We start from the raw sequence: 19893 nt of genomic DNA, 5'->3' as shown, positions 1-19893 counted from the left end.
AGTTGGCCAAGGTGCTGGATATAGGCTCCAGTTCAAGGAGGCGTTGCTTCAAATCCTTGCAAGTGCAGGCAACCCCTTTGAACTGAAGCATCATTTTGAAATTTCATTAATAAAGCACATAATTCGTGGTAGCGTGGCCGAGGGGTCTAAGGTGCTGGATTAAGGCTCCAGTCTCTTAGGAGGCGTGGGTTCAAATCTCACCACTGCCAGTCAGTGACCTGTGTCCAAAGACTATTTTGAAACTCTTTTCTCCAAAGGAAATACTGTGGACTGACAATGTCTCGCTTAAATAATTAGAATCCCATCAGAAAACGACAACATTCTTTGAAGAATTGCACAAGGTCTGGTTTGTTTATGTTTCATTCTCATTTACCCAGTTGGGACTGACTTACGCAAATGAGAATCAATGCTCGATCATAAGAAGTATTCAAAGTTGAATGGGTGACTTACCTTAATGAGCTTCTAAGGCGTATGAATGTACGTTGTGTTTAATAAGACTCCTGTGAAGCGTTTGACTAGAGTAACATTGCAGAGTTTAAATATCTGGTAGCCTCTAGGATTACTCTCGGAGAGAAGAGGCCTAATGAAAACACTGTTGCTTTGGGAAGTATTTTAGATCTACAAGGCTCCACCGAGATTTGAACTCGGATCACTGGATTCAAAGTCCAGAGTGCTAACCATTACACCATGGAACCTACATTAAGACAACCTGATGAATACAATTTTATCTAAAGTGTGAAAAATATATACTCCTTATTGCATTTCAGCATCGACCTGCCCTGTTGTATTTGCCTCAAGATATATTCCAATATATTTTATTTCCAATGAAAGCAGGTTGGCGGGTGGATGGCAACTAATACCAAAGAAGAATGTATTCCCTAGCCTTCCAGGAACACCTTCTTTAACAGTCTTCAAAGGAAATCCTGAAGCATTTCAAGATAGCTTGTGTCAATCCTACAAGACTTCCGACATCTTCGACAATGGAGCTGAGGGCTCGTCCGGGATTAGAACCCGGGACCTCTCGCACCCGAAGCGAGAATCATACCGCTAGACCAACGAGCCACAATTAACTTTATTGATATTTCGATTTCTGAAATTGGTCAAATGATTTGCATGGGCACAAGCGTTTAAGAACAATTGCATAATTCCAACTTATTGCCACCAACTTAAAGTATTCATTCTCCATTCAGCCTGCATTAAAGTCTTACTTTGAAATGCAAAAATAGTTGCAGATGTTCTGTGAAAAAGTGTTGTTGAGTTGGCCAAGGTGCATGATATAGGCTCCAGTTCAAGGAGGCGTTGCTTCAAATCCTTGCAAGTGCAGGCAACCCCTTTGAACTGAAGCATCATTTTGAAATTTCATTAATAAAGCACATAATTTGTGGTAGCGTGGCCGAGGGGTCTAAGGTGCTGGATTAAGGCTCCAGTCTCTTAGGTGGCGTGGGTTCAATTCTCACCACTGCCAGTCAGTGACCTGTGTCAAAAGACTATTTTGAAACTCTTTTCTCCAAAGGAAATACTGTGGACTGACAATGTCTCGCTTAAATAATTAGAATCCCATCAGAAAACGACAACATTCTTTGAAGAATTGCACAAGGTCTTGTTTGTTTATGTTTCATTCTCATTTACCCAGTTGGGACTGACTCACGCAAATGAGAATCAATGCTCGATCATAAGAAGTATTCAAAGTTGAATGGGTGACTTACCTTAATGAGCTTCTAAGGCGTATGAATGTACGTTGTGTTTAATAAGACTCCTGTGAAGCGTTTGAACCCGGGACCTCTCGCACCCGAAGCGAGATACATACCCCTAGACCAACGAGCCACAATTAACTTTATTGATATTTCGATTTCTGAAATTGGTCAAATGATTTGCATGGGCACAAGCGTTTAAGAACAATTGCATAATTCCAACTTATTGCCACCAACTTAAAGTATTCATTCTCCATTCAGCCTGCATTAAAGTCTTACTTTGAAATGCAAAAATAGTTGCAGATGTTCTGTGATAAAGTGTTGTTGAGTTGGCCAAGGTGCTGGATATAGGCTCCAGTTCAAGGAGGCGTTGCTTCAAATCCTTGCAAGTGCAGGCAACCCCTTTGAACTGAAGCATCATTTTGAAATTTCATTAATAAAGCACATAATTTGTGGTAGCGTGGCCGAGGGGTCTAAGGTGCTGGATTAAGGCTCCAGTCACTTAGGAGGCGTGGGTTCAAATCTCACCACTGCCAGTCAGTGACCTGTGTCCAATGACTATTTTGAAACTCTTTTCTCCAAAGGAAATACTGTGGACTGACAATGTCTCGCTTAAATAATTAGAATCCCATCAGAAAACGACAACATTCTTTGAAGAATTGCACAAGGTCTTGTTTGTTTATGTTTCATTCTCATTTACCCAGTTGGGACTGACTTACGCAAATGAGAATCAATGCTCGATCATAAGAAGTATTCAAAGTTGAATGGGTGACTTACCTTAATGAGCTTCTAAGGCGTATGAATGTACGATGTGTTTAATAAGACTCCTGTGAAGCGTTTGACTAGAGTAACATTGCAGAGTTTAAATATCTGGTAGCCTCTAGGATTACTCTCGGAGAGAAGAGGCCTAATGAAAACACTGTTGCTTTGGGAAGTATTTTAGATCTACAAGGCTCCACCGAGATTTGAACTCGGATCACTGGATTCAAAGTCCAGAGTGCTAACCATTACACCATGGAACCTGCATTAAGACAACCTGATGAATACAAATTTATCTAAAGTGTGAAAAATATATACTCCTTATTGCATTTCAGCATCGACCTGCCCTGTTGTATTTGCCTCAAGATATATTCCAATATATTTAATTTCCAATGAAAGCAGGTTGGCGGGTGGATGGCAACTAATACCAAAGTAGAATGTATTCCCTAGCCTTCCAGGAACACCTTGTTTAACAGTCTTCAAAGGAAATCCTGAAGCATTTCAAGATAGCTTGTGTCAAAATGGTCAAATGATTTGCATGGGCACAAGCGTTTAAGAACAATTGCATAATTCCAACTTATTGCCACCAACTTAAAGTATTCATTCTCCATTCAGCCTGCATTAAAGTCTTACTTTGAAATGCAAAAATAGTTGCAGATGTCCGGTGATAAAGTGTTGTTGAGTTGGCCAAGGTGCTGGATATAGGCTCCAGTTCAAGGAGGCGTTGCTTCAAATCCTTGCAAGTGCAGGCAACCCCTTTGAACTGAAGCATCATTTTGAAATTTCATTAATGAAGCACATAATTTGTGGTAGCGTGGCCGAGGGGTCTAAGGTGCTGGATTAAGGCTCCAGTCTCTTAGGAGGCGTGGGTTCAAATCTCACCACTGCCAGTCAGTGACCTGTGTCCAAAGACTATTTTGAAACTCTTTTCTCCAAAGGAAATACTGTGGACTGACAATGTCTCGCTTAAATAATTAGAATCCCATCAGAAAACGACAACATTCTTTGAAGAATTGCACAAGGTCTGGTTTGTTTATGTTTCATTCTCATTTACCCAGTTGGGACTGACTTACGCAAATGAGAATCAATGCTCGATCATAAGAAGTATTCAAAGTTGAATGGGTGACTTACCTTAATGAGCTTCTAAGGCGTATGAATGTACGTTGTGTTTAATAAGACTCCTGTGAAGCGTTTGACTAGAGTAACATTGCAGAGTTTAAATATCTGGTAGCCTCTAGGATTACTCTCGGAGAGAAGAGGCATAATGAAAATACTGTTGCTTTGGGAGGTATTTTAGAACTACAAGGCTCCACCAAGATTTGAACTCGTATCACTGGATTCAAAGTCCAGCGTGCTAACCATTACACCATGGAACCTACATCAAGATATACTGATGAATACACATTTATCTAAAGTGTGAAAAATATATACTCCTTATTGCATTTCAGCATCGACCTGCCCTGTTGTATTTGCCTCAAGATATATTCCAATATATTTTATTTCCAATGAAAGCAGGTTGGCGGGTGGATGGCAACTAATACCAAAGAAGAATGTATTCCCTAGCCTTCCAGGAACACCTTGTTTAACAGTATTCAAAGGAAATCCTGAAGCATTTCAAGATAGCTTGTGTCAATCCTGCAAGACTTCAGACATCTTCGACAATGGAGCTGAGGGCTCGTCCGGGATTTGAACCCGGGACCTCTCGCACCCGAAGCGAGAATCATACCCCTAGACCAACGAGCCACAATTAACTTTATTGATATTTCGATTTCTGAAATTGGTCAAATGATTTGCATGGGCACAAGCGTTTAAGAACAATTGCATAATTCCAACTTATTGCCACCAACTTAAAGTATTCATTCTCCATTCAGCCTGCATTAAAGTCTTACTTTGAAATGCAAAAATAGTTGCAGATGTTCTGTGATAAAGTGTTGTTGAGTTGGCCAAGGTGCTGGATATAGGCTCCAGTTCAAGGAGGCGTTGCTTCAAATCCTTGCAAGTGCAGGCAACCCCTTTGAACTGAAGCATCATTTTGAAATTTCATTAATAAAGCACATAATTTGTGGTAGCGTGGCCGAGGGGTCTAAGGTGCTGGATTAAGGCTCCAGTCTCTTAGGAGGCGTGGGTTCAAATCTCACCACTGCCAGTCAGTGACCTGTGTCCAAAGACTATTTTGAAACTCTTTTCTCCAAAGGAAATACTGTGGACTGACAATGTCTCGCTTAAATAATTAGAATCCCATCAGAAAACGACAACATTCTTTGAAGAATTGCACAAGGTCTTGTTTGTTTATGTTTCATTCTCATTTACCCAGTTGGGACTGACTTACGCAAATGAGAATCAATGCTCGATCATAAGAAGTATTCAAAGTTGAATGGGTGACTTACCTTAATGAGCTTCTAAGGCGTATGAATGTACGTTGTGTTTAATAAGACTCCTGTGAAGCGTTTGACTAGAGTAACATTGCAGAGTTTAAATATCTGGTAGCCTCTAGGATTACTCTCGGAGAGAAGAGGCCTAATGAAAACACTGTTGCTTTGGGAAGTATTTTAGATCTACAAGGCTCCACCAAGATTTGAACTCGGATCACTGGATTCAAAGTCCAGAGTGCTAACCATTACACCATGGAACCTACATTAAGACAACCTGATGAATACAAATTTATCTAAAGTGTGAAAAATATATACTCCTTATTGCATTTCAGCATCGACCTGCCCTGTTGTATTTGCCTCAAGATATATTCCAATATATTTAATTTCCAATGAAAGCAGGTTGGCGGGTGGATGGCAACTAATACCAAAGTAGAATGTATTCCCTAGCCTTCCAGGAACACCTTGTTTAACAGTCTTCAAAGGAAATCCTGAAGCATTTCAAGATAGCTTGTGTCAAAATGGTCAAATGATTTGCATGGGCACAAGCGTTTAAGAACAATTGCATAATTCCAACTTATTGCCACCAACTTAAAGTATTCATTCTCCATTCAGCCTGCATTAAAGTCTTACTTTGAAATGCAAAAATAGTTGCAGATGTCCGGTGATAAAGTGTTGTTGAGTTGGCCAAGGTGTGTGAAGCGTTTGACTAGAGTAACATTGCAGAGTTTAAATATCTGGTAGCCTCTAGGATTACTCTCGGAGAGAAGAGGCCTAATGAAAACACTGTTGCTTTGGGAGGTATTTTAGATGTACAAGGCTCCACCGAGAATTGAACTCTGATCACTGGATTCAAAGTCCAGAGTGCTAACCATTACACCATGGAACCTACATCAAGACAAACTGATGAATACACATTTATCTAAAGTGTGAAAAATATATACTCCTTATTGCATTTCAGCATCGACCTGCCCTGTTGTATTTGCCTCAAGATATATTCCAATATATTTTATTTCCAATGAAAGCAGGTTGGCGGGTGGATGGCAACTAATACCAAAGAAGAATGTATTCCCTAGCCTTCCAGGAACACCTTGTTTAACAGTCTTCAATGGGAATCCTGAAGCATTTCAAGATAGCTTGTGTCAATCCTGCATGACTTAGACATCTTCGACAATGGAGCTGAGGGCTCGTCCGGGATTTGAACCCGGGACCTCTCGCACCCGAAGCAAGAATCATACCCCTAGACCAACGAGCCACAATTAACTTTATTGATATTTCGATTTCTGAAATTGGTCAAATGATTTGCATGGGCACAAGCGTTTAAGAACAATTGCATAATTCCAACTTATTGCCACCAACTTAAAGTATTCATTCTCCATTCAGCCTGCATTAAAGTCTTACTTTGAAATGCAAAAATAGTTGCAGATGTCCTGTGATAAAGTGTTGTTGAGTTGGCCAAGGTGCTGGATAGGGATGGGAATTGATAAGAATTTCACGATTCCGATTCCGATTCTGCTTATCGATCCGATTCCTTATCGATTCTCTTATCGATTCTCATTGGGTGAGAAAATAAGTATAAATGTGTTTGTTTGCATTACATCTCTTTAATATCTGATCAGAAGTGCTTCTAGTATTAGGAAATTGTACATTTTCAAATCAATTGGTCTAGACGAAAAGATATATGTTTCGCTTTTTAAGCACAAATGCCATCATTATGTGCCATACAACTAAAAACACAGACTGAAAACAGCCAAGTAAGAGCTTGTGCCTTTTGGAATTCTAACAGTGCTCATTTGCATTCAACTTGTAACAAAATTAAACTGACATAAACAAAATGAAGCATTGATTAGACAGAGATGTATTGGATGGGCCTACCTAATAAACCGTTGGAACACACAAGACCGGAAACCATAGCAATGCCGGTAAACAAACCCCGAGAAGCCCAATCCCTATGAGAGCTCCCCACGCTACGGCCATCCGGAGGCGACAGAGCTGTTGGCCGTGATATTATATATACAATTATAATATAGTATATAATATATTATATACTATTATATATAGAGCTCCGGGAGTCGCAAACTGCAACAATCACTTTCTCCTCCATTCCGCGGTTCACCCGGACTGCCCTGCACTGAGTTTGACGGCTGAACGCGGATTGGCTGTTACGTTACACATGTCACTCAGTTATCACGCTGTTGAACGCTGATTGGCTGTCATCACGACAAAAACTTGTCATCGGTTTTCTCCCGCGAAAAACTCGCCCTTATACGCGTCTCTACGTTCACTTTGTATGGGATCTTGTCGCCCCGTCGCGTTTGGTGTGAACGCACAATGCGATTCTTCCTCGGCGGCGACAAGTTTGCTGCGTTCTGAACCAAATCAAAGCAGCGTGTGTGTGACGTCACGACGCATTTGCCGCGACCGGAACCGATAAGCGGATTCGTTAAGCAGGCTTGCTAACGATTCCAAGGAATCGGTTGACTCGGAACCGGTTCTGAACAAGAACCGGTTCTCGATTCCCATCCCTAGTGCTGGATATAGGCTCCAGTTCAAGGAGGCGTTGCTTCAAATCCTTGCAAGTGCAGGCAACCCCTTTGAACTGAAGCATCATTTTGAAATTTCATTAATAAAGCACATAATTTGTGGTAGCGTGGCCGAGGGGTCTAAGGTGCTGGATTAAGGCTCCAGTCTCTTAGGAGGCGTGGGTTCAAATCTCACCACTGCCAGTCAGTGACCTGTGTCCAAAGACTATTTTGAAACTCTTTTCTCCAAAGGAAATACTGTGGACTGACAATGTCTCGCTTAAATAATTAGAATCCCATCAGAAAACGACAACATTCTTTGAAGAATTGCACAAGGTCTTGTTTGTTTATGTTTCATTCTCATTTACCCAGTTGGGACTGACTTACGCAAATGAGAATCAATGCTCGATCATAAGAAGTATTCAAAGTTGAATGGGTGACTTACCTTAATGAGCTTCTAAGGCGTATGAATGTACGTTGTGTTTAATAAGACTCCTGTGAAGCGTTTGACTAGAGTAACATTGCAGAGTTTAAATATCTGGTAGCCTCTAGGATTACTCTCGGAGAGAAGAGGCCTAATGAAAATACTGTTGCTTTGGGAAGTATTTTAGATCTACAAGGCTCCACCGAGATTTGAACTCAGATCACTGGATTCAAAGTCCAGAGTGCTAACCATTACACCATGGAACCTACATTAAGACAACCTGATGAATACAAATTTATCTAAAGTGTGAAAAATATATACTCCTTATTGCATTTCATCATCGACCTGCCCTGTTGTATTTGCCTCAAGATATATTCCAATATATTTAATTTCCAATGAAAGCAGGTTGGCGGGTGGATGGCAACTAATACCAAAGAAGAATGTATTCCCTAGCCTTCCAGGAACACCTTGTTTAACAGTCTTCAAAGGAAATCCTGAAGCATTTCAAGATAGCTTGTGTCAATCCTGCAAGACTTCAGACATCTTCGACAAAGGAGCTGTGGGCTCGTCCGGGATTTGAACCCGGGACCTCTAGCACCCGAAGCGAGAATCATACCCCTAGACCAACGAGCCACAATTAACTTTATCGATATTTCGATTTCTGAAATTGGTCAAATGATTTGCATGGGCACAAGCGTTTAAGAACAATTGCATAATTCCAACTTATTGCCACCAACTTAAAGTATTCATTCTCCATTCAGCCTGCATTAAAGTCTTACTTTGAAATGCAAAAATAGTTGCAGATGTCCTGTGATAAAGTGTTGTTGAGTTGTATGGAAGCATATATGTAGCAAAATTCAAATGGCAATGCAATTTGGAATTACATTATGCATTTGACAATTCATTATGCAATTTTATAATGTAATTTGTAAATACGTTATTCAAAGTGTATTTTAACATGCAAAGTGACAATGCAATCCTCAATTCAATTTGCAAAAGTTATAACAATACAAATAGAATAACATTTTGTCAAATTCTTTGAGTTCCTTTATACAAATTGAAAAGCTATAGCGCCCCCTTGATTGCAATCCACTTCGCCACGCTCTGTGTGTTGCGATATTCAAATGACATTTCAATCCGCAAAACGGAATCCAAAGAGGAATCCAAAAAGTCAATATGCAAAGTGGCAAACGTATCAGCCAATCAGCGTCTGGGCGGGAACTGCGTCACTTGCTCGTAATTTCCTTGTTCACTTCTAGTTCGTATGTATGGAAGCCCGTTTCCGCCACGTAAAAGAAAAAAAATGCAGGTCACAACTCATTATTTTGAGATAGTATCTCATTATTTTGAGATAGTATCTCGTTATTTTGAGATAGTATCTCGTTATTTTGACATAGTATCTCGTTATTTTGACATAGTATCTCGTTATTTTGAGATACTATCTCATTATAATGAGATAACTTCTCAACAGGACCAGACCAGTCATTGTAGCCTAATTGTAGCTTATCCATAGGTGCTACATATAGCCTATTATTACAGTAGATTAGCTGGAGATGATGAACTCGATTATTAAAGATTATTTCAGACGGAGGTATACAAATGCTGAAATTTTGGCTCGATTATCTATGGAGCACAACATAAACATTAGTAAAAGAACTCTAGAAAGAGTGCTTCATAGAAATCAGCCGTACACCACCAGCGTTCAATACGTTGGTTCCCCGTGCTTGGACCTAGAGTGACACAGTCTGGGGAAATGCCGTTTTCACTGCTGTGAATAAAACTTTGCATTGCGGCAATGTGTGTGTTCTCCGTCCCGCGATCCAATCTCACTTTCAATGGGCGACCATGCTGCATCACTGAATCAATGAAATACCCCGCTATAAGACGTAGGTCGCTGTTAGTTGAGTGGGTGTTTAGCCAGATCATCTTTGGCGAGAACCCATCAATGCAACCACTGATGCATATCCCATACGGCTTCAATTTGTCATATCCATCTATGTGCCACACATAATTCGGGCCACGACTGACACTCTACGTCTCAGACGGTGCCGTGCACGGAGATCCACGCCACCACCATCCATTTGACGCAGCAAGAGACGAACGGTCTCTCTGTCCGTGATGATCCCTGCCATCCAACACTTCTGTTGCATCCACCTGTAGCCATGTTGTTGGCCAGAGGACTGTAATTGGCGATGCATGAAATCGGCTACTTCTCCGATGTCCGCCTTATTGCGTCTTCGCCACAGCTGATTCCTATGAAGCACTCTTTCTAGAGTTCTTTTACTAATGTTTATGTTGTGCTCCATAGATACCGTATTTTCCGGACTATACGTCGCTCCCGAGTATTAGTCGCATCAGTCAAAAAATGCTCCATGACGAGGAAAAAAACATATATACGTCGCATCGGTGTATAAGTCGCATTTATTTTTAAACATTTAAACAAGAACGTTTAGTCTGGAGAGACTGAATACAATTGCAATAGCAATATAGGTGTGTCGGTCCCACTCGTAGTTCTGAGAGTATACCGAATTCAGTGACACCGGGATTCCACGCGTATGCGCCGCGGTCCTAAACCTGAGCGCACGATCGGGAGGTGGAAGTTGCCAGCGGAGTGCTCCAGTTTTCGCCGGCCAAGTCATGCGCTGTGATATGTGTGACAGCTATGTTGCACAACATTGCAGCTAAGGCTGGGGTAGCTTTGGTTGAACCGGAGGACATTGAGGACGATGACGACGAGAATATAATTTATTCGGTGGTGCACTAGGCTTGCAGCGTTTAGGCCTAATAAATGACGGTGCCATCTTGCGGCCGAAGATTATGTACGCACAATTTTGGTATATAAGTCGCTTCGAAATATAAGTCGCAGGGCAAGCCAAACTACAAAAAAAACGCGACTTATAGTCCGGAAAATACGGGGTAATCGAAATTCCCATCACTACTCCCACCCCCCACACATAAAACAGTCAGACACAATAGAAAGTGAAGTAGTTCCCGCCCAGACGCTGATTGGCTGATACGTTTGCCACTTTGCATATTGACTTTTTGGATTCCTCTTTGGATTCCGTTTTGCGGATTGAAATGTCATTTGAATATCGCAACACACGGAGCGTGGCGAAGTGGATTGCAATCACGGGGACGCTATAGCTTTTCAATTTGAATAAAGGAACTCAAAAGAATTTGACAAAATGTTATTGTATTTTTATTGTTATAACTTTTGCAAATTTAATTGAGGATTGCATTGTCACTTTGCATATTAAAATACAGTTTGAATAACGTATTTACAAATTACATTATGAAATTGCATAATGCATTGTCAATTGCATAACGTAATTACTTATTGAATTGCAAATTGCAAATTGCATTGCCATTTGAATTTTGCTACATATATGCTTCCATAGAGTTGGCCAAGGTGCTGGATATAGGCTCCAGTTCAAGGAGGCGTTGCTTCAAATCCTTGCAAGTGCAGGCAACCCCTTTGAACTGAAGCATCATTTTGAAATTTCATTAATAAAGCACATAATTTGTGGTAGCGTGGACGAGGGGTCTAAGGTGCTGGATTAAGGCTCCAGTCTCTTAGGAGGCGTGGGTTCAAATCTCACCACTGCCAGTCAGTGACCTGTGTCCAAAGACTATTTTGAAACTCTTTTCTCCAAAGGAAATACTGTGGACTGACAATGTCTCGCTTAAATAATTAGAATCCCATCAGAAAACGACAACATTCTTTGAAGAATTGCACAAGGTCTTGTTTGTTTATGTTTCATTCTCATTTACCCAGTTGGGACTGACTTACGCAAATGAGAATCAATGCTCGATCATAAGAAGTATTCAAAGTTGAATGGGTGACTTACCTTAATGAGCTTCTAAGGCGTATGAATGTACGTTGTGTTTAATAAGACTCCTGTGAAGCGTTTGACTAGAGTAACATTGCAGAGTTTAAGTATCTGGTAGCCTCTAGGATTACTCTCGGAGAGAAGAGGCCTAATGAAAATACTGTTGCTTTGGGAAGAATTTTAGATCTACAAGGCTCCACCGAGATTTGAACTCGGATCACTGGATTCAAAGTCCAGGGTGCTAACCATTACACCATGGAACCTCCATTAAGACAACATGATGAATACAAATTTATCTAAAGTGTGAAAAATATATACTCCTTATTGCATTTCAGCATCGACCTGCCCTGTTGTATTTGCCTCAAGATATATTCCAATATATTTTATTTCCAATGAAAGCAGGTTGGCGGGTGGATGGCAACTAATACCAAAGAAGAATGTATTCCCTAGCCTTCCAGGAACACCTTGTTTAACAGTCTTCAAAGGAAATCCTGAAGCATTTCAAGATAGCTTGTGTCAATCCTGCAAGACTTCAGACATCTTCGACAATGGAGCTCAGGGCTCTTGCGGGATTTCAACCCGGGACCTCTCGCACCCGAAGCGAGAATCATACCCAACTAGCCACAATTAACTTTATTGATATTTCGATTTCTGAAATTGGTCAAATGATTTGCATGGGCACAAGCGTTTAAGAACAATTGCATAATTCCAACTTATTGCCACCAACTTAAAGTATTCATTCTCCATTCAGCCTGCATTAATGTCTTACTTTGAAATGCAAAAATAGTTGCAGATGTCCTGTGATAAAGTGTTGTTGAGTTGGCCAAAATGCTGGATATAGGCTCCAGTTCAAGGAGGCGTTGCTTCAAATCCTTGCAAGTGCAGGCAACCCCTTTGAACTGAAGCATCATTTTGAAATTTCATTAATAAAGCACATAATTTGTGCTTTATTTGAACCCGGGACCTCTCGCACCCGAAGCGAGAATCATACCCCTAGACCAACGAGCCACAATTAACTTTATCGATATTTCGATTTCTGAAATTGGTCAAATGATTTGCATGGGCACAAGCGTTTAAGAACAATTGCATAATTCCAACTTATTGCCACCAACTTAAAGTATTCATTCTCCATTCAGCCTGCATTAAAGTCTTACTTTGAAATGCAAAAATAGTTGCAGATGTCCTGTGATAAAGTGTTGTTGAGTTGGCCAAGGTGCTGGATATAGGCTCCAGTTCAAGGAGGCGTTGCTTCAAATCCTTGCAAGTGCAGGCAACCCCTTTGAACTGAAGCATCATTTTGAAATTTCATTAATAAAGCACATAATTTGTGGTAGCGTGGACGAGGGGTCTAAGGTGCTGGATTAAGGCTCCAGTCTCTTAGGAGGCCTGGGTTCAAATCTCACCACTGCCAGTCAGTGACCTGTGTCCAAAGACTATTTTGAAACTCTTTTCTCCAAAGGAAATACTGTGGACTGACAATGTCTCGCTTAAATAATTAGAATCCCATCAGAAAACGACAACATTCTTTGAAGAATTGCACAAGGTCTTGTTTGTTTATGTTTCATTCTCATTTACCCAGTTGGGACTGACTTACGCAAATGAGAATCAATGCTCGATCATAAGAAGTATTCAAAGTTGAATGGGTGACTTACCTTAATAAGCTTCTAAGGCGTATGAATGTACGTTGTGTTTAATAAGACTCCTGTGAAGCGTTTGACTAGAGTAACATTGCAGAGTTTAAATATCTGGTAGCCTCTAGGATTACTCTCGGAGAGAAGAGGCCTAATGAAAATACTGTTGCTTTGGGAAGTATTTTAGATCTACAAGGCTCCACCGAGATTTGAACTCGGATCACTGGATTCAAAGTCCAGGGTGCTAACCATTACACCATGGAACCTACATTAAGACAACCTGATGAATACAAATTTATCTAAAGTGTGAAAAATATATACTCCTTATTGCATTTCAGCATCGACCTGCCCTGTTGTATTTGCCTCAAGATATATTCCAATATATTTTATTTCCAATGAAAGCAGGTTGGCGGGTGGATGGCAACTAATACCAAAGAAGAATGTATTCCCTAGCCTTCCAGGAACACCTTGTTTAACAGTCTTCAAAGGAAATCCTGAAGCATTTCAAGATAGCTTGTGTCAATCCTGCAAGACTTCAGACATCTTCGACAATGGAGCTCAGGGCTCTTGCGGGATTTCAACCCGGGACCTCTCGCACCCAAAGCGAGAATCATACCCAACTAGCCACAATTAACTTTATTGATATTTCGATTTCTGAAATTGGTCAAATGATTTGCATGGGCACAAGCGTTTAAGAACAATTGCATAATTCCAACTTATTGCCACCAACTTAAAGTATTCATTCTCCATTCAGCCTGCATTAAAGTCTTACTTTGAAATGCAAAAATAGTTGCAGATGTTCTGTGATAAAGTGTTGTTGAGTTGGCCAAGGTGCTGGATATAGGCTCCAGTTCAAGGAGGCGTTGCTTCAAATCCTTGCAAGTGCAGGCAACCCCTTTGAACTGAAGCATCATTTTGAAATTTCATTAATAAAGCACATAATTTGTGGTAGCGTGGACGAGGGGTCTAAGGTGCTGGATTAAGGCTCCAGTCTCTTAGGAGGCCTGGGTTCAAATCTCACCACTGCCAGTCAGTGACCTGTGTCCAAAGACTATTTTGAAACTCTTTTCTCCAAAGGAAATACTGTGGACTGACAATGTCTCGCTTAAATAATTAGAATCCCATCAGAAAACGACAACATTCTTTGAAGAATTGCACAAGGTCTTGTTTGTTTATGTTTCATTCTCATTTACCCAGTTGGGACTGACTTACGCAAATGAGAATCAATGCTCGATCATAAGAAGTATTCAAAGTTGAATGGGTGACTTACCTTAATGAGCTTCTAAGGCGTATGAATGTACGTTGTGTTTAATAAGACTCCTGTGAAGCGTTTGACTAGAGTAACATTGCAGAGTTTAAATATCTGGTAGCCTCTAGGATTACTCTCGGAGAGAAGAGGCCTAATGAAAATACTGTTGCTTTAGGAAGTATTTTAGATCTACAAGGCTCCACCGAGATTTGAACTCGGATCACTGGATTCAAAGTCCAGAGTGCTAACCATTACACCATGGAACCTACATTAAGACAACGTGATGAATACAAATTTATCTAAAGTGTGAAAAATATATACTCCTTATTGCATTTCAGCATCGACCTGCCCTGTTGTATTTGCCTCAAGATATATTCCAATATATTTTATTTCCAATGAAAGCAGGTTGGCGGGTGGATGGCAACTAATACCAAAGTAGAATGTATTCCCTAGCCTTCCAGGAACACCTTGTTTAACAGTCTTCAAAGGAAATCCTGAAGCATTTCAAGATAGCTTGTGTCAATCCTGCAAGACTTCAGACATCTTCGACAATGGAGCTGAGGGCTCGTCCGGGATTTGAACCCGGGACCTCTCGCACCCGAAGCGAGAATCATACCCCTAGACCAACTAGCCACAATTAAATTTATTGATATTTCGATTTCTGAAATTGGTCAAATGATTTGCATGGGCACAAGCGTTTAAGAACAATTGCATAATTCCAACTTATTGCCACCAACTTAAAGTATTCATTCTCCATTCAGCCTGCATTAAAGTCTTACTTTGAAATGCAAAAATAGTTGCAGATGTCCTGTGATAAAGTGTTGTTGAGTTGGCCAAGGTGCTGGATATAGGCTCCAGTTCAAGGAGGCGTTGCTTCAAATCCTTGCAAGTGCAGGCAACCCCTTTGAACTGAAGCATCATTTTGAAATTTCATTAATAAAGCACATAATTTGTGGTAGCGTGGACGAGGGGTCTAAGGTGCTGGATTAAGGCTCCAGTCTCTTAGGAGGCCTGGGTTCAAATCTCACCACTGCCAGTCAGTGACCTGTGTCCAAAGACTATTTTGAAACTCTTTTCTCCAAAGGAAATACTGTGGACTGACAATGTCTCGCTTAAATAATTAGAATCCCATCAGAAAACGACAACATTCTTTGAAGAATTGCACAAGGTCTTGTTTGTTTATGTTTCATTCTCATTTACCCAGTTGGGACTGACTTACGCAAATGAGAATCAATGCTCGATCATAAGAAGTATTCAAAGTTGAATGGGTGACTTACCTTAATAAGCTTCTAAGGCGTATGAATGTACGTTGTGTTTAATAAGACTCCTGTGAAGCGTTTGACTAGAGTAACATTGCAGAGTTTAAATATCTGGTAGCCTCTAGGATTACTCTCGGAGAGAAGAGGCCTAATGAAAATACTGTTGCTTTAGGAAGTATTTTAGATCTACAAGGCTCCACCGAGATTTGAACTCGGATCACTGGATTCAAAGTCCAGAGTGCTAACCATTACACCATGGAACCTACATTAAGACAACCTGATGAATACAAATTTATCTAAAGTGTGAAAAATATATACTCCTTATTGCATTTCAGCATCGACCTGCCCTGTTGTATTTGCCTCAAGATATATTCCAATATATTTTATTTCCAATGAAAGCAGGTTGGCGGGTGGATGGCAACTAATACCAAAGAAGAATGTATTCCCTAGCCTTCCAGAAACACCTTTTTTAACAGTCTTCAAAGGAAATCCTGAAGCATTTCAAGATAGCTTGTGTCAATCCTGCAAGACTTCAGACATCTTCGACAATGGAGCTGAGGGCTCGTCCGGGATTTGAACCCGGGACCTCTCGCACCCGAAGCGAGAATCATACCCAACTAGCCACAATTAACTTTATTGATATTTCGATTTCTGAAATTGGTCAAATGATTTGCATGGGCACAAGCGTTTAAGAACAATTGCATAATTCCAACTTATTGCCACCAACTTAAAGTATTCATTCTCCATTCAGCCTGCATTAAAGTCTTACTTTGAAATGCAAAAATAGTTGCAGATGTCCTGTGATAAAGTGTTGTTGAGTTGGCCAAGGTGCTGGATATAGGCTCCAGTTCAAGGAGGCGTTGCTTCAAATCCTTGCAAGTGCAGGCAACCCCTTTGAACTGAAGCATCATTTTGAAATTTCATTAATAAAGCACATAAATTGTGTTAGCGTGGACGAGGGGTCTAAGGTGCTGGATTAAGGCTCCAGTATCTTAGGAGGCGTAGGTTCAAATCTCACCACTGCCAGTCAGTGACCTGTGTCCAAAGACTATTTTGAAACTCTTTTCTCCAAAGGAAATACTGTGGACTGACAATGTCTCGCTTAAATAATTAGAATCCCATCAGAAAACGACAACATTCTTTGAAGAATTGCACAAGGTCTTGTTTGTTTATGTTTCATTCTCATTTACCCAGTTGGGACTGACTTACGCAAATGAGAATCAATGCTCGATCATAAGAAGTATTCAAAGTTGAATGGGTGACTTACCTTAATAAGCTTCTAAGGCGTATGAATGTACGTTGTGTTTAATAAGACTCCTGTGAAGCGTTTGACTAGAGTAACATTGCAGAGTTTAAATATCTGGTAGCCTCTAGGATTACTCTCGGAGAGAAGAGGCCTAATGAAAATACTGTTGCTTTGGGAAGTATTTTAGATCTACAAGGCTCCACCGAGATTTGAACTCGGATCACTGGATTCAAAGTCCAGAGTGCTAACCATTACACCATGGAACCTACATTAAGACAACCTGATGAATACAAATTTATCTAAAGTGTGAAAAATATATACTCCTTATTGCATTTCAGCATCGACCTGCCCTGTTGTATTTGCCTCAAGATATATTCCAATATATTTTATTTCCAATGAAAGCAGGTTGGCGGGTGGATGGCAACTAATACCAAAGAAGAATGTATTCCCTAGCCTTCCAGAAACACCTTTTTTAACAGTCTTCAAAGGAAATCCTGAAGCATTTCAAGATAGCTTGTGTCAATCCTGCAAGACTTCAGACATCTTCGACAATGGAGCTGAGGGCTCGTCCGGGATTTGAACCCGGGACCTCTCGCACCCGAAGCGAGAATCATACCCCTAGACCAACGAGCCACAATTAACATTATCGATATTTCGATTTCTGAAATTGGTCAAATGATTTGCATGGGCACAAGCGTTTAAGAACAATTGCATAATTCCAACTTATTGCCACCAACTTAAAGTATTCATTCTCCATTCAGCCTGCATTAAAGTCTTACTTTGAAATGCAAAAATAGTTGCAGATGTCCTGTGATAAAGTGTTGTTGAGTTGGCCAAGGTGCTGGATATAGGCTCCAGTTCAAGGAGGCGTTGCTTCAAATCCTTGCAAGTGCAGGCAACCCCTTTGAACTGAAGCATCATTTTGAAATTTCATTAATAAAGCACATAATTTGTGGTAGCGTGGACGAGGGGTCTAAGGTGCTGGATTAAGGCTCCAGTCTCTTAGGAGGCGTGGGTTCAAATCTCACCACTGCCAGTCAGTGACCTGTGTCCAAAGACTATTTTGAAACTCTTTTCTCCAAAGGAAATACTGTGGACTGACAATGTCTCGCTTAAATAATTAGAATCCCATCAGAAAACGACAACATTCTTTGAAGAATTGCACAAGGTCTTGTTTGTTTATGTTTCATTCTCATTTACCCAGTTGGGACTGACTTACGCAAATGAGAATCAATGCTCGATCATAAGATGTATTCAAAGTTGAATGGGTGACTTACCTTAATGAGCTTCTAAGGCGTATGAATGTACGTTGTGTTTAATAAGACTCCTGTGAAGCGTTTGACTAGAGTAACATTGCAGAGTTTAAATATCTGGTAGCCTCTAGGATTACTCTCGGAGAGAAGAGGCCTAATGAAAATACTGTTGCTTTGGGAAGTATTTTAGATCTACAAGGCTCCACCGAGATTTGAACTCGGATCACTGGATTCAAAGTCCAGAGTGCTAACCATTACACCATGGAACCTACATTAAGACAACCTGATGAATACAAATTTATCTAAAGTGTGAAAAATATATACTCCTTATTGCATTTCAGCATCGACCTGCCCTGTTGTATTTGCCTCAAGATATATTCCAATATATTTTATTTCCAATGAAAGCAGGTTGGCGGGTGGATGGCAACTAATACCAAAGAAGAATGTATTCCCTAGCCTTCCAGAAACACCTTTTTTAACAGTCTTCAAAGGAAATCCTGAAGCATTTCAAGATAGCTTGTGTCAATCCTGCAAGACTTCAGACATCTTCGACAATGGAGCTGAGGGCTCTTCCGGGATTTGAACCCGGGACCTCTCGCACCCGAAGCGAGAATCATACCCCTAGACCAACGAGCCACAATTAACATTATCGATATTTCGATTTCTGAAATTGGTCAAATGATTTGCATGGGCACAAGCGTTTAAGAACAATTGCATAATTCCAACTTATTGCCACCAACTTAAAGTATTCATTCTCCATTCAGCCTGCATTAAAGTCTTACTTTGAAATGCAAAAATAGTTGCAGATGTCCTGTGATAAAGTGTTGTTGAGTTGGCCAAGGTGCTGGATATAGGCTCCAGTTCAAGGAGGCGTTGCTTCAAATCCTTGCAAGTGCAGGCAACCCCTTTGAACTGAAGCATCATTTTGAAATTTCATTAATAAAGCACATAATTTGTGGTAGCGTGGACGAGGGGTCTAAGGTGCTGGATTAAGGCTCCAGTCTCTTAGGAGGCGTGGGTTCAAATCTCACCACTGCCAGTCAGTGACCTGTGTCCAAAGACTATTTTGAAACTCTTTTCTCCAAATGAAATACTGTGGACTGACAATGTCTCGCTTAAATAAGTAGAATCCCATCAGAAAACGACAACATTCTTTGAAGAATTGCACAAGGTCTTGTTTGTTTATGTTTCATTCTCATTTACCCAGTTGGGACTGACTTACGCAAATGAGAATCAATGCTCGATCATAAGATGTATTCAAAGTTGAATGGGTGACTTACCTTAATGAGCTTCTAAGGCGTATGAATGTACGTTGTGTTTAATAAGACTCCTGTGAAGCGTTTGACTAGAGTAACATTGCAGAGTTTAAATATCTGGTAGCCTCTAGGATTACTCTCGGAGAGAAGAGGCCTAAGGAAAATACTGTTGCTTTGGGAAGTATTTTAGATCTACAAGGCTCCACCGAGATTTGAACTCGGATCACTGGATTCAAAGTCCAGAGTGCTAACCATTACACCATGGAACCTACATTAAGACAATCTGATGAATACAAATTTATCTAAAGTATGAAAAATATATACTCCTTATTGCATTTCAGCATCGACCTGCCCTGTTGTATTTGCCTCAAGATATATTCCAATATATTTTATTTCCAATGAAA

General features: G+C 40.5%; 24 non-coding genes across 24 annotated transcripts; 4 read left to right on the top strand and 20 right to left on the bottom strand.

Annotated features, from left to right (window-relative positions):
- Positions 1 to 127: 127 nt before the first annotated feature.
- On the top strand, positions 128 to 209 carry trnal-aag (transfer RNA leucine (anticodon AAG)). The gene has a single exon. It is a non-coding gene; the product is annotated as a tRNA-Leu (tRNA).
- A 414-nt stretch (positions 210 to 623) lies between these two features.
- trnaq-uug (transfer RNA glutamine (anticodon UUG)) lies at positions 624 to 695 on the bottom strand. Its single transcript has one exon. It is a non-coding gene; the product is annotated as a tRNA-Gln (tRNA).
- A 295-nt stretch (positions 696 to 990) lies between these two features.
- Positions 991 to 1062, bottom strand: trnap-cgg (transfer RNA proline (anticodon CGG)). Its single transcript has one exon. It is a non-coding gene; the product is annotated as a tRNA-Pro (tRNA).
- Positions 1063 to 2641: 1579 nt separating this feature from the next.
- trnaq-uug (transfer RNA glutamine (anticodon UUG)) lies at positions 2642 to 2713 on the bottom strand. The gene has a single exon. It is a non-coding gene; the product is annotated as a tRNA-Gln (tRNA).
- A 545-nt stretch (positions 2714 to 3258) lies between these two features.
- Positions 3259 to 3340, top strand: trnal-aag (transfer RNA leucine (anticodon AAG)). The gene has a single exon. It is a non-coding gene; the product is annotated as a tRNA-Leu (tRNA).
- Positions 3341 to 3754: 414 nt separating this feature from the next.
- Positions 3755 to 3826, bottom strand: trnaq-uug (transfer RNA glutamine (anticodon UUG)). Its single transcript has one exon. It is a non-coding gene; the product is annotated as a tRNA-Gln (tRNA).
- A 295-nt stretch (positions 3827 to 4121) lies between these two features.
- trnap-cgg (transfer RNA proline (anticodon CGG)) lies at positions 4122 to 4193 on the bottom strand. The gene has a single exon. It is a non-coding gene; the product is annotated as a tRNA-Pro (tRNA).
- Positions 4194 to 4514: 321 nt separating this feature from the next.
- trnal-aag (transfer RNA leucine (anticodon AAG)) lies at positions 4515 to 4596 on the top strand. Its single transcript has one exon. It is a non-coding gene; the product is annotated as a tRNA-Leu (tRNA).
- A 414-nt stretch (positions 4597 to 5010) lies between these two features.
- trnaq-uug (transfer RNA glutamine (anticodon UUG)) lies at positions 5011 to 5082 on the bottom strand. The gene has a single exon. It is a non-coding gene; the product is annotated as a tRNA-Gln (tRNA).
- A 554-nt stretch (positions 5083 to 5636) lies between these two features.
- On the bottom strand, positions 5637 to 5708 carry trnaq-uug (transfer RNA glutamine (anticodon UUG)). Its single transcript has one exon. It is a non-coding gene; the product is annotated as a tRNA-Gln (tRNA).
- A 294-nt stretch (positions 5709 to 6002) lies between these two features.
- On the bottom strand, positions 6003 to 6074 carry trnap-cgg (transfer RNA proline (anticodon CGG)). The gene has a single exon. It is a non-coding gene; the product is annotated as a tRNA-Pro (tRNA).
- A 1389-nt stretch (positions 6075 to 7463) lies between these two features.
- Positions 7464 to 7545, top strand: trnal-aag (transfer RNA leucine (anticodon AAG)). Its single transcript has one exon. It is a non-coding gene; the product is annotated as a tRNA-Leu (tRNA).
- A 414-nt stretch (positions 7546 to 7959) lies between these two features.
- On the bottom strand, positions 7960 to 8031 carry trnaq-uug (transfer RNA glutamine (anticodon UUG)). Its single transcript has one exon. It is a non-coding gene; the product is annotated as a tRNA-Gln (tRNA).
- Positions 8032 to 8326: 295 nt separating this feature from the next.
- trnap-cgg (transfer RNA proline (anticodon CGG)) lies at positions 8327 to 8398 on the bottom strand. The gene has a single exon. It is a non-coding gene; the product is annotated as a tRNA-Pro (tRNA).
- A 3388-nt stretch (positions 8399 to 11786) lies between these two features.
- trnaq-uug (transfer RNA glutamine (anticodon UUG)) lies at positions 11787 to 11858 on the bottom strand. Its single transcript has one exon. It is a non-coding gene; the product is annotated as a tRNA-Gln (tRNA).
- Positions 11859 to 13420: 1562 nt separating this feature from the next.
- trnaq-uug (transfer RNA glutamine (anticodon UUG)) lies at positions 13421 to 13492 on the bottom strand. Its single transcript has one exon. It is a non-coding gene; the product is annotated as a tRNA-Gln (tRNA).
- Positions 13493 to 14669: 1177 nt separating this feature from the next.
- Positions 14670 to 14741, bottom strand: trnaq-uug (transfer RNA glutamine (anticodon UUG)). Its single transcript has one exon. It is a non-coding gene; the product is annotated as a tRNA-Gln (tRNA).
- A 295-nt stretch (positions 14742 to 15036) lies between these two features.
- Positions 15037 to 15108, bottom strand: trnap-cgg (transfer RNA proline (anticodon CGG)). Its single transcript has one exon. It is a non-coding gene; the product is annotated as a tRNA-Pro (tRNA).
- An 817-nt stretch (positions 15109 to 15925) lies between these two features.
- On the bottom strand, positions 15926 to 15997 carry trnaq-uug (transfer RNA glutamine (anticodon UUG)). The gene has a single exon. It is a non-coding gene; the product is annotated as a tRNA-Gln (tRNA).
- A 1177-nt stretch (positions 15998 to 17174) lies between these two features.
- Positions 17175 to 17246, bottom strand: trnaq-uug (transfer RNA glutamine (anticodon UUG)). Its single transcript has one exon. It is a non-coding gene; the product is annotated as a tRNA-Gln (tRNA).
- Positions 17247 to 17541: 295 nt separating this feature from the next.
- Positions 17542 to 17613, bottom strand: trnap-cgg (transfer RNA proline (anticodon CGG)). Its single transcript has one exon. It is a non-coding gene; the product is annotated as a tRNA-Pro (tRNA).
- Positions 17614 to 18430: 817 nt separating this feature from the next.
- Positions 18431 to 18502, bottom strand: trnaq-uug (transfer RNA glutamine (anticodon UUG)). Its single transcript has one exon. It is a non-coding gene; the product is annotated as a tRNA-Gln (tRNA).
- Positions 18503 to 18797: 295 nt separating this feature from the next.
- On the bottom strand, positions 18798 to 18869 carry trnap-cgg (transfer RNA proline (anticodon CGG)). Its single transcript has one exon. It is a non-coding gene; the product is annotated as a tRNA-Pro (tRNA).
- An 817-nt stretch (positions 18870 to 19686) lies between these two features.
- On the bottom strand, positions 19687 to 19758 carry trnaq-uug (transfer RNA glutamine (anticodon UUG)). The gene has a single exon. It is a non-coding gene; the product is annotated as a tRNA-Gln (tRNA).
- Between the last annotated feature and the right edge of the window lie 135 nt (positions 19759 to 19893).

The sequence above is a fragment of the Gadus chalcogrammus genome, chromosome 22 (genome assembly GCF_026213295.1).
Source record: "Gadus chalcogrammus isolate NIFS_2021 chromosome 22, NIFS_Gcha_1.0, whole genome shotgun sequence".
NCBI classification, from domain to species: domain Eukaryota; kingdom Metazoa; phylum Chordata; class Actinopteri; order Gadiformes; family Gadidae; genus Gadus; species Gadus chalcogrammus.
The sequence above is the reverse complement of the archived record's forward strand: the minus strand, read 5'-3'. Positions and strand labels throughout refer to the sequence as shown.